Genomic DNA, 11105 nt, shown 5'->3' on the forward strand with positions numbered 1-11105 from the left:
CTTGGGATTCTCTCTCCCCCTCTCTCGTTGCCTCTCCCTCACTTGTTCTCTCTCAAAAAATACATAGATAAACATAAAAAAAAATCTGTTTAGTGCTTACTAGGTCCCAGGTGCTGCTCTAACCATACGAGATTGTCATTGTCATCTAAGGGCTCAGGTCTAATAGATGACAGATAAACTTATGAACCAACGGCAGTAATGGGAGTGGAGTAGTGGAGTGGTACTGGTGTAGTGCAGGGGACTATGGTCATGCAAGGAATTGTGGTAGCACAGGGGGCTGTGGTAGTTCAGGGACTGAGGCTGTGCAGGGGACTATGGTAGTATGTGGGAACTGTGGTCATGCAGGGGTCTGTGGTAGTACAGAAATCCTGGTCAAGACATGGTCACTCCACTGAAAGCATAAAGACTCTCAGGGCAAGGATATTTGTGCATAGGCTTGAAGGAGACCTGGTGGATGAGATGGGTAAGGAGGATCTTGGTTAAATTGGAGCTAGTTTAAGCAAAAAGGGGGAGTTTTGCAGAGCACCCAGGGGCTGTCCTGGAACCCACAGGAAACAGGGTCTCTCAAGGCCTGAGACCAGGAGTTGGACAGATTCTGGGAACCAAAGTAGAGATTTCATCTGACTTGCCAAAGCTTTGAGGTCTACGTCTCTCCTCTTCTCTTCGCATCTGCCTCCTGCCCCTGCCTCAGTAGAACAGCTTTCTTGATTTTTCTACCTACCCACAACTCCTGAGCTGACCCATCTTTGAATCCAGCAACAGCAAAATGTGACTAATTTATTTTAGGCCCAACAGCACATTCTTGGGAGAAAAAATTCTCATTGACCTGCTGGAGTTGGGTATTCACCCTTGGTCCAGTCAGCTGTGGTCTGGGAAGGGCAGGAGCACTGATAACAATAATGCCTGCAAGGCCCATTTATAAAGGTGGATGAGGGGGTCTCAAGAAGGGGTGAGGCAAGCCACACTGACACCACAGAAAGCATCGTCTACAGGTGCACAGGTGGGGAATCCATTATGGCTTTTAATTTAAAAATCATTCAAGGAAACTGGCAACACGTGAGATGAAGAGTAGCAAATACTACTGGTTCAAGTCAAATTCCCAAACCAACAAGAATAACTAAACACAAAGAATTATACAGTAAAGCTTAGGTAACAAATACCAATGGATTAAGTAATAAAATCTTATGAGATTTTCATAGTCAGTTTAACCAAGAAGGAGGGGGGATTATCAAATTCAGGGGGTCCATCTGGGCCCCAGGAAGGAGTTTGAAAGATGGGAAGAGGAAAAGAACAGAAAAAAGAGAAAATGAAATCTCTGCAGGTAGGGAGGCTATAGCAGAGAGGAATCAGAAGGGTCTGGAATTCCCATTTATGGGGCTTCTATTATCACTATTGATCCTGTGACCTTGCTGCATGTGGCCATCTTAATTGGATAGAAATGATGAGTCAGCTTTTCCAGAGAAGGACATTCCTTTCTCTTTCAGGTCAAGAGTTTCCCAGAAGCCTTTGGGACTGCTAGAATTTCTGTTATGGAATCCAGAAATCCTGATGATTTGAGGGCAGCACCATATATTATGAATACCAGGACATTTAAAAATGGCAGAGAGGCAAAAAGAAAGAAAAGAAAAGAAGAAAAAAGAAAAGGAAAGAAAGAAAGAAAGAAAGAAAAAAAGAAAGAAAGAAAGAAAGGAAGACATAAAACTTCATAAAATATGACTAAAATATACCAAAACATATTATTTTAAAGACAGGTCATCAGAGAAAGGGAAAGATAATGGTGATAATTTTAGCTTGTATTTTCAGTCATTCTTCCAAAGATATTAAAGGAAACCAAATGGGTTATCCCTGAATTCATGTCTTTCAGGGTCTGCCAATGGTGAAGCCGAGACAACTATGAGAAAGAGAAAAAATGACAAAGGGTATGCGACTGCTGTCGCACACTGAAGTGCACTCCTATTGTCTTGGGGGGAGAGCGCTCACCCAATCGAGCTGTGAGGTGAATGAACTAGATGCTTTTTTCATGGAACTTCAGTTTTACCAGAAAGAATGACTGACAGAAAACTTATAATTTAGGCTTGGAGACTGGACAACCATTTTATTGAATGAAGCAAACCTGTTACTTGAAAAAAAAATTTTAAGGTCTATTTATTTTTGAGAGACACAGAGAGGCAGAGGATGAGTGGGGGAGGGACAGACAGAGAGGGAGACACAGAAACTGAAGCAGGCTCCAGGCTCCCAGCTGTCAGCACAGAGCCAGAAAAAGGGTTCAAACTCACTAACTGTGAGACCATGACCTGAGCTAAAGTTAGATGCTTAACCGACTGAGACCCACAGGCACCCCCAAATCTGTTATTTTAAGGAAAACAAATGACAGCATTTGTTGCCAGTGATAATACTCAGGGTTTAAGTGATAATTAGAATTTTGGAAAACTAGTATCTGCCATTATGAACTTTACATCTTCCCAAATACTTTAAAGACTTTCTGATAATATTGGTGGTGATATTAACACATGTGATTTTTAACATATTGTGTGTAATATGGGCGTTCCTGGCTGGCTCAGTCAGTAGAGCATGTGAATCTTGATGTCTGGGTTGTGAGTTCAAGCCCCACGTTAGGCAGACAGCCTACTTTAAAATAAAATAAAATAAAATAAAATAAAATAAAATAAAATAAAATAAAATAAAATGTTGTGTAATAACATATGTCAACATTTGGAAGATATGCATAGCTCAGTGAATCACCATTTTCTAAATGACCAATGAATGATGTTACAAAATTATGCGTGGGTAAAAGATCCACTCAAAGTACAAAATAAACCAGTGGATTTTAATTTAACAGAATATGAAAAGTTCATTGATATGATTTCAGAAGTTATATTGCAATTAACTTTTAAGAAACTATCACTTGTAGACTTTAGATGTAGTATAAAGAAAAATATCCACAATTATCTGAAAAAATCTATTAAAATATTCCTCTTTTTTCAATCACGTATCTGTGTGATGCTGGGTTTTTTCATGTACTTAAAAACAATTTATCTCACAGATCAAATGCAGAAGCAGAGATGAGAATCTAGCCTGTCTTCTATTTTAAACCAGAAATTAAAGAGATCTATAAAAATGTAAATTTTTTTTTTCATTTTAGAAGATATTATTTTTTATAATAAATGCTTTTTATGTTAATATGTAATGGATCTATTCTTTTTTTTAAGTTTATTTCACTTATTTTGAGAGAGAGAGAGTGCATGTGCAAGCAGAAGCTGGGGGAGGGACAGAGAGAGAGGGAAGGAGAGAGAATCCCAAGTAGGCTCCACACTGCCCCATGTGGGGCTTGATCTCAGGAACCATGAGACTATGACCTGAGCTGAAACCAAGAGTTGGATGCTTAACCAGCTGAGCCACACAGGTGCCCCTAGATCTATTCTTCTTAAAGGAATGGATAAGTATTTTAAATATTTTTCAATTTTAATTTTTAATACAGTAAATATCACTGGATACAGTCTACATAAACAAAACTTTTTGAGTCCTCAATAGTTGTAAGAATGTAAAGGGGAAATCATAAAGAGTGTATGGTTTGAACAAATAGAAGTTTATTTCTTGGGGCAAGTAATAGGCAAGTAACAGTCCAAGGTGGAAAGGTCAGTGGGCGGCTCTCCCACTGTAATTAGTCATTCAGGCTTCTCCTTTGTTATACCAACTCATAGACTCTGGTTAGCATCTGTGTTCTTTTAACACAGGGAAAGAGCAGGGAAGAAAGCCTTTGGGAGGTTTTTTTTTTTACCAGCTTGCAAATGGTACCCATTCGTTCCTCACATTCTATTGGCTAAACTCAGTCACATGATCGTTGTAAACTCCAAAGACGACTGGGACATAGGTCTAGCTTCAGTGCCCAGGGAGAAGAAAGATTTGGGGTGGAGGACTAGCACCAGCATGTGATACCAGGTTATTTCTCATCTACATTATTTCTTATCTAAATTATTTCTGACCTCCCCTTAATCTTTTTATTATTTGTTTATATAATTTAAAACTTGTCATTTGAAATAAGGTAGGCTTACAGGAAGTTGCAAAGATAGTACCAAATCATGTGAACCCTTCCTCCAAAGGAGACTGCTTCTATAGTTGTAGCAACAACAAAGCTAGAAATTGACATTGGTACATTACTGTTAAGTAGACTATAGATCTTATTCAGTTGTTATCATTTTTTAAATCTGCATTCATGTGTGTGCACTTATTTATGTATATCCTTTAATTTTAAAAACTGTCCTATAGTATGTATTTTAATATTTTGAGCTGCCCTAGATCCATTTTTAGAAGTGTGTTATAAATTACAAAGAAATAAAAAGTATCCGGTGAGATATATGTTAATCCTCCTGTTAGGCCAAAATGCATGGGGAGGGAGGGGCTTATTTCTTGCAAATCAGGAGACTTGTACAGCCTGGTGCTGTAGAAAGAACATGAAAATTGGAGGCAGATATAGCTGGGTTCAAATCCAACCTCTACTACATCCCACCTGAATGATTTAGGGTGGGCCACTTAATCTCCTTGAAGCTTTCTCTACTCATCTGCAGCATAATCAAGCATAGTCTTTACTTCACAGAATGCTGTGAGGACAAAGTGAGATCATGCACATAAAAAAATTTATCAAATGTACTCATAATTAGGAACATAAAGTACAGTGCGTGCTGGGGCTTCCCCTCAGAGTAACTAGCAAATTAATGCAGGAGGGGGGATTGCTAACCCGAGCCTCAGGAAAGCAGTGTCACCAGTGAAAATGTAGGTCCCAACATCCTTGGGCATGAGAACCCCTTTCTAACATCAAAATTCCAAGAGGAAAGTCCCTTCTCTCTGCCTTACATCCTTAACTGTGGCAAGCATAGCCTGCCATTGCCAGGGTCTTCAGTTCAGATCTGAGAATTTTGAAATTTGGGGGCTGAAAGGAAAATTTAATGCCATTGAGCAGAGATAACTCAGTTTATAGTTGAGGAAACCAAGACTCAGAAAAGTCAAGGCTGTGGCCAAAATCATACAGGAAATTAGACACCAAGATTGACAGAACCTGGGTGCCTAGGTGACTCAGTCAGCTGAGTGTCAGACTCTTGATTTTGGCTCAGGTGATGATCTCATGGTTGGTGAGTTCAAGTCCAGGGCCGGGCTCTGTGCTGGTGGCGTGGAGCCTGCTTGGGATTCTTTCTCTCTCTCCTCTCTCTCTTCCCCTCCCCTGCTGGTGCACTCTCTCAAAAAACAAATATTAAAAAATAAATTGTCAGATCCTATACCCCCTGCCTGCCAGTTCTGAACTCTTCTCACTATGACGTGACCTGTGTCTTCAGCTGTCCTTTCCTTTTCCTCTCCTTGCTTCCCCTCCTTTTCTAAGCCCCACTTTGAGAGCTTGGGTTTTATAGCTTCTTGGTCTGAACTTCCTTGATTTGAGATCATGCCGACATTCTTTCCTTCCTTCATGCAGGCCTTTATTCATCCATTATCGACCAATTGTTATTTGATGCCCGTGCCAGTCTAGACATTGAGTGTACCACTGGTTATCAGAGGGTCCCAGTGAATGAAGGTTTTTCATTATCAAGACTAGTTCCCAAATGTAGAGGGACAGAGAGCCAGCTCCTCAGTGTCACCTGAGAATATCTAATTATGCACTAGCATCTTTGTTCAGAAGTCATACAGGCATCAGGGTGATTTTAAGTGAACCCAATAGTATATTTACATTGCCTGGTCTGCATTTTATGTCTAGTTTAGCAGCAATTATTATCTACCCAGCCAGCTTGAAATTCACTTTTTCCTCTAGTACGCCGTTAAGGAAACCCAGTGAAAGCCTCACGTTTGATTAATCAAGGAGGAAGTAGGCATACATAGACCTAAGAGTTTGAACTGTCTCATTTTAGCCCCTAGGTTCATGAGTTTTCTGAAGCATGGTTTCATGCCTTTCAGTCTTACAAACTGCTGAAGAAGGACGGAATGTTAAGACTTATTCAAGTCAAAACTGTATAAAATCAAAGCTCTTACCACACTCCATTCTTTTTAGGAAGGAGATACTTTAATATATTTAATGAACCACTGGCATTGTGTTTCTAAACATGTGTTTCCTTTTCATGTTATTTCAGTTGTTAAAGAGACAGATAAAACAGACACGTTTTTTTTTTTTTCTTAAAGATTTATTCTCTTTTGGGTGTAGGCACTATGGGGTGATACAGAGTACAGAGATTTGGAATGAAACTTTGAAATTTTTAAATTTTTTTTTTTTTAACATTTATTTTTGAGACAGGGAGAGACAGAGCATGACAGGGGAGGGTCAGAGAGAGGGAGACACAGAATCTGAAACAGGCTCCAGGCTCTGAGCTGTCAGCACAGAGCCCGACACCGGGCTCAAACTCACAGACCGTGAGATCATGACCTGAGCCGAAGTCGGCCGCTCAACTGACTGAGCCACCCAAGCGCCCCTAAAATTTAAAAAAAAAAAATAAATTTGACCCCAAGATCAAAAGTCTCAAGCTCTACTGACTGAGCCAGTCAGGCACCCCTCAAACTGACAGTTTTTCGACTGAAAATATTTGTATTGGGTGATGTCCCTATCCTGTCCCTACACCTAAGATATTCATTCAAAAATATTAAATGGAATTACAGTGGAGTGCAAGATTTTTCAAGTTTAGGTCAGAGCATATTGATGGGTCATGAACTCTGTTGGGCTGCGACTGGCATTTTAAAAAGTGAAATAAAGTGGGGCCTGGGTGGGTCAGTCTGTTAAGTGTCTGACCTTGGCTCAGGCCATGATCTCTCACGATTCGTAAGTTCAAGCCCCGTGTAGGGCTCTGTGCTGACAGCTCAGAGCCTGGAACCTGTTTCAGATTCTGTGACTCCTTCTCTCTCTGCCCCTCTCCTGCTCATGCTCCATCTCTCTCTCTCTCTCTCTCTCTCTCTCTCTCTCTTTCAAAAGCAAATAAACATAAAGACATAAAATAAAAAATACAAAAGTGAAATAAAACCAAATAAAGTAGAATAGAAACATCAATGTGAATTATGCGTAGAAGGGTAAATATATTGTTACGTGAAACTTTTGATTCAGCTGTATTTGTGTGTGTGTATACTGTATTGTGTTAGAAATTTACTTCTTATTGTGGGTCACCATCAAAAATATTTGGGGGCACCTGAGTGGCTCAGTCAGTTAAGTGTCCGACTTCGCTCAGGTCATGATCTCACAGTTCGTGGGTTTGAGCCCCATGTAGGGCTCTATGCTGAACGCTTGCTCAAAGCCTGGAGCCTGCTTCAGATTCTGTGTCTCCTTCTCTCTCTGCCCCTCCCCCACTTGTGCTCTGCCTCACTCTCAAAAATAAATTAAATGTAATAAAAAAAAATTTTTTTTAATGTTTGAAAACACTGATACAGCAGTTAAGAGTACAGCCTCTGGAGTGAGACAGCATGAGTTCAAATCCTGGCTCCATTATTTTCTAGATGTTTGAATATTTGGCAATTACTTAAAATCTCTGTGAAATGCTGTTATGTTAGGTTATGACCTGGGGCCAGTGCATCCATTAGGACCAGGAGGCACGTGGGCATGACTAGGGCACACAATATTATTAGGACCTTCACTAAGATGCTTTGATTTCTTTTAAAATTAGAAGGAATAAAAATGAACCTTCAGCATTGAAGAAAGTATTTAATTTTTATTTATTTATTTATTTATTTATTTATTTATTGAGGGAGAGAGAGGGCGCAAGTGAGTGAGGGGCAGAGAGAGGAGAGAGAGAGAGAGGGAGAGAGAAGAGGGCTTACCCAAAGAGGGGCTCATGTTTTTTGTTTTTTGTTTTTTTTTTCCCCCACCTGTGGCTCAAGCTCACCCGATGCAGGACTTGAACTCACCAACTGTGAGATCATGTCCTGAGCCGAAATCAGATGCTTAACCGACTGAGCCACCCAGGTGCCCCTGAGGAAACTATTTTATCTTTTTTCTTCTATCATTAAAAACATAAACTTTGGGGGGCCCACAAAAATCTGCTATGGTTGGAGGGGCCCTCCAAAGAATAAAAAGTATCTAGGGCAATGAAAGTCATAATGCAATTATGAACTGACCTGATTAGGTGGGGTGACCAACTTGCCCCTGTTTTTTGTTTTTTAAAGTTTATTTATTTATTTTGAGAGAGAGAACGGGAAGGGCAGAGAGAGAGAAAGAGAGAGAATTGAAAGCAGACTCTGCACTATCAGCGCAGAGCCTGATGCAGGGCTTGAACTCACAAACCATGAGATCATGATCTGAGCCTATATCAAGAATCAGACGCCTAACTGACTGAGCCACCCAAGTGCTCCAACTTGTCCCTGTTTTAAACTGAAAGTCCATGTACTAGGAGCCCCCTCAGCCAGTGTGTGTGTGTGTGTGGGGGGGGGGGGGAGGGGGTGGTACATCAGCCACCCTGCTGATAAGCTTGTTGTAAGGGTGAAGTTAGATGACTGTTGACAAAGCATGGCAGACGCCTGGCACATCAGGGTCTAACAAATGCTTTAACATGTGTTGGGCACGTTGTTGGCCTTTGAGAATTTTAAGGTGAACCAGATACCCAGGCCAGCTGTTGAGAAGCAGTAGAACATAGTGACTGAGTGTGAACTCGGGAGCCAGACGACCTCAGTTTACACCCCAGCCCTGCTATTTATCACCTTTGTGGTTTGGGGTGAGTTTCTCGGTCTTTCTGTGCCTTAGACTCCTTACCTCTAAGATGGCTATGGTCGTACTCATACCTACTTCAGTGGAAAGTTGTGAATATTAAATGAATTGGTGCTTTAAAAATACTTAGAACAGTGTCTGGCATATGATAAGCATTCAGTAAGTCTTAGCTTTGAGTTGTTATAACAAATTACTACAGGTTGGGTGGCTTAAACAACTGAAATTTATTTTCTCACAGTTTTGGAGACTGGAAGTCCAAGATCAAGGTTTGCAGGGTTCACTTCATGGTTAGGGCTCTCCCTGGCTGGCAGATGGCCGCCTTCTCGCTGTGCCCTCACACGGTGCATAGAGAGTGAGGAATGGCAAGCTTTTCTATACATACTAATGACCAGAACTGAGTCATGTGCCCGACCTTAGATCACTCCCTGGCAAAAGACAACGGGGTCACCGTGATTGGTTTAGCCTGCTCATGATTCCCACCCCCCCCCCCTCCCCGATACGATCGGTCTTAATGTTAGCAAGTAGGAAGAGGAGAAAGGCTGGGGTAGGCTCTGACAGTGTGCCATGGGGGCTCACAGTCTACTGGGAAGTCCAACAAAACACCAGCAGGTAATGCAAAGTGAAAAAGGTGGCACTCATGATACAGAGATGAAGGGTGGGGGATACTTCAAGGATGTGACAGGCATGTGAGCTGGGTCTTGAGGCTTATGGAAGATTTCTTCGGGCAAAGAAGCAGGGCAGAGAAGAAGAAACATCACAAGGAAGTGTGAGGAACCAGGAAGAGCACAGGGGAGTCAGGGACCCACGGAAGTGTGCTGGAAAGGAGACTTCCAGAGGCAGAAGTGGGTGATGAGTGATAGGAAACAAAGCAGGGGAAGGGGAGTGAGCCCAGACCACGGAAGCCTTGAAAACTAGGTTAGGGAGATTGGATTTGATCCTGAGAGCAGTTGGGAGCCTTTGATCTTTTGAAGCAGGGGAGTGGCTGATTAGCTGAGCATCCAGAGAAAGCCCATATTTCTCAGTCTCGAGTACACAATTTCCAGGGTGGTGCGGCTGGTGGTGGAGACTTTGGTGATGTGGCAGGGGTGGTGTGGTGGTGGTGGCCGGGGCTTTTGAAGCCACAGGGTAAATGGGTGCATCTTCTACGCAACTGAATGGTGAGGAGAGAGAAAGTTAAGAAATGTATCCAGCAAGCAACTTAAATTGGGAAGAATGTTTCCAAATCTTTTTTCCTGGATGGTTTCAAGTTAGAGTTGGCCAAAAGAGGAACCTGCATAAAATTTGGGAGATGGAAGAGAAGCCGCAGCCATGGCTTTTAGACTGTCAACGTGGTTAAATGCAGCGACAGATGAAGTGCCAGCGGGTTCCTCTTGTCCTGGTCTTCCTATACTCTGAGAGCAGCTCATCTATCCAAGTGCTGACCCTGAAGACCAACGGCAGCCCCAGGCCCGTCACCAGATGCTTGGCTGTGGACCTCCCACAGCCGACAGAAGCAATAGCTCCTTAAAGATTTCTTTACCCGCTTCCCCTTTGCATCCCACTTTGGCAGCGGATGGTGCTTCTCAGATGGACAGGCTGGTGACTCTCTGATCTCACTCTTCCTCTCCAACCTGCACTTCCCAGCTCCTCCTATCACTGCGTAAGGTCTAATTCCAAGTCCCTTATTCCTGAGTTCATTGTGGTTCCGCTTCTCCAACTGAACCTGAGTTGATACACATCATTTCCTTTTGACGCCGCACTCAGCCCTGGGGAAAGGGAGGTTTTGATAGGAAATAAAAAGAAGAAGTAATCTTAAAGCTGTGGCAATATTGGAGAAGGTGAACCTGCACAGGACATAGCGGGCAGTTGTAAGCCCAGACAGCACTGAGGACCCTCAGGGGCTTGGGGATCTAAAGGCCATGGAAAGGAGAGAGTGTCAAAGGAAGAATGGTTTCTGCTTCCTGCTTTCACCAGGACCTGCCTCTGATGACAGCTTACTCAGTCTGTTCTGGCTGTCAACATGGTTTGTTGAACAATGGCTTATAACAGATGATGCTTTCATCCCCAGGAGAGAAACACAATCAGAGAAAATGTACAAAGGCAGGAGCAGTGGAAAATAGAACACTGAATAAGAAGAAAATCACACAATGGATTCATGAATCTAGACAGAAATTTTAGGAATGACTTTTGTGGCACTGGCTTTATAAAACATCTTGCTATATCGTCTTCATATTTGGGATCATAGAAGAAATAGTTATAAATAGATCTCTCCTTATTTTTCGTTGAAGCTATTACTGAGGGGGCGCCTGGGTGGCTCAGTTGATTAAACGTCCAACTTTGGCTCAGGTCATGATTTTATGGTTCATGAGTTTGAACCCGGAGTCGAGCTCTGTGTGGACAGCTTAGAGCCTGGAGCCTACTTTGGATTCTGTGCCTCCCTCTCTCTCTGCCACTCTCCCTGCTTGCA

This window comes from Leopardus geoffroyi, chromosome C2 (genome assembly GCF_018350155.1).
Source record: "Leopardus geoffroyi isolate Oge1 chromosome C2, O.geoffroyi_Oge1_pat1.0, whole genome shotgun sequence".
NCBI classification, from domain to species: Eukaryota; Metazoa; Chordata; class Mammalia; order Carnivora; family Felidae; genus Leopardus; species Leopardus geoffroyi.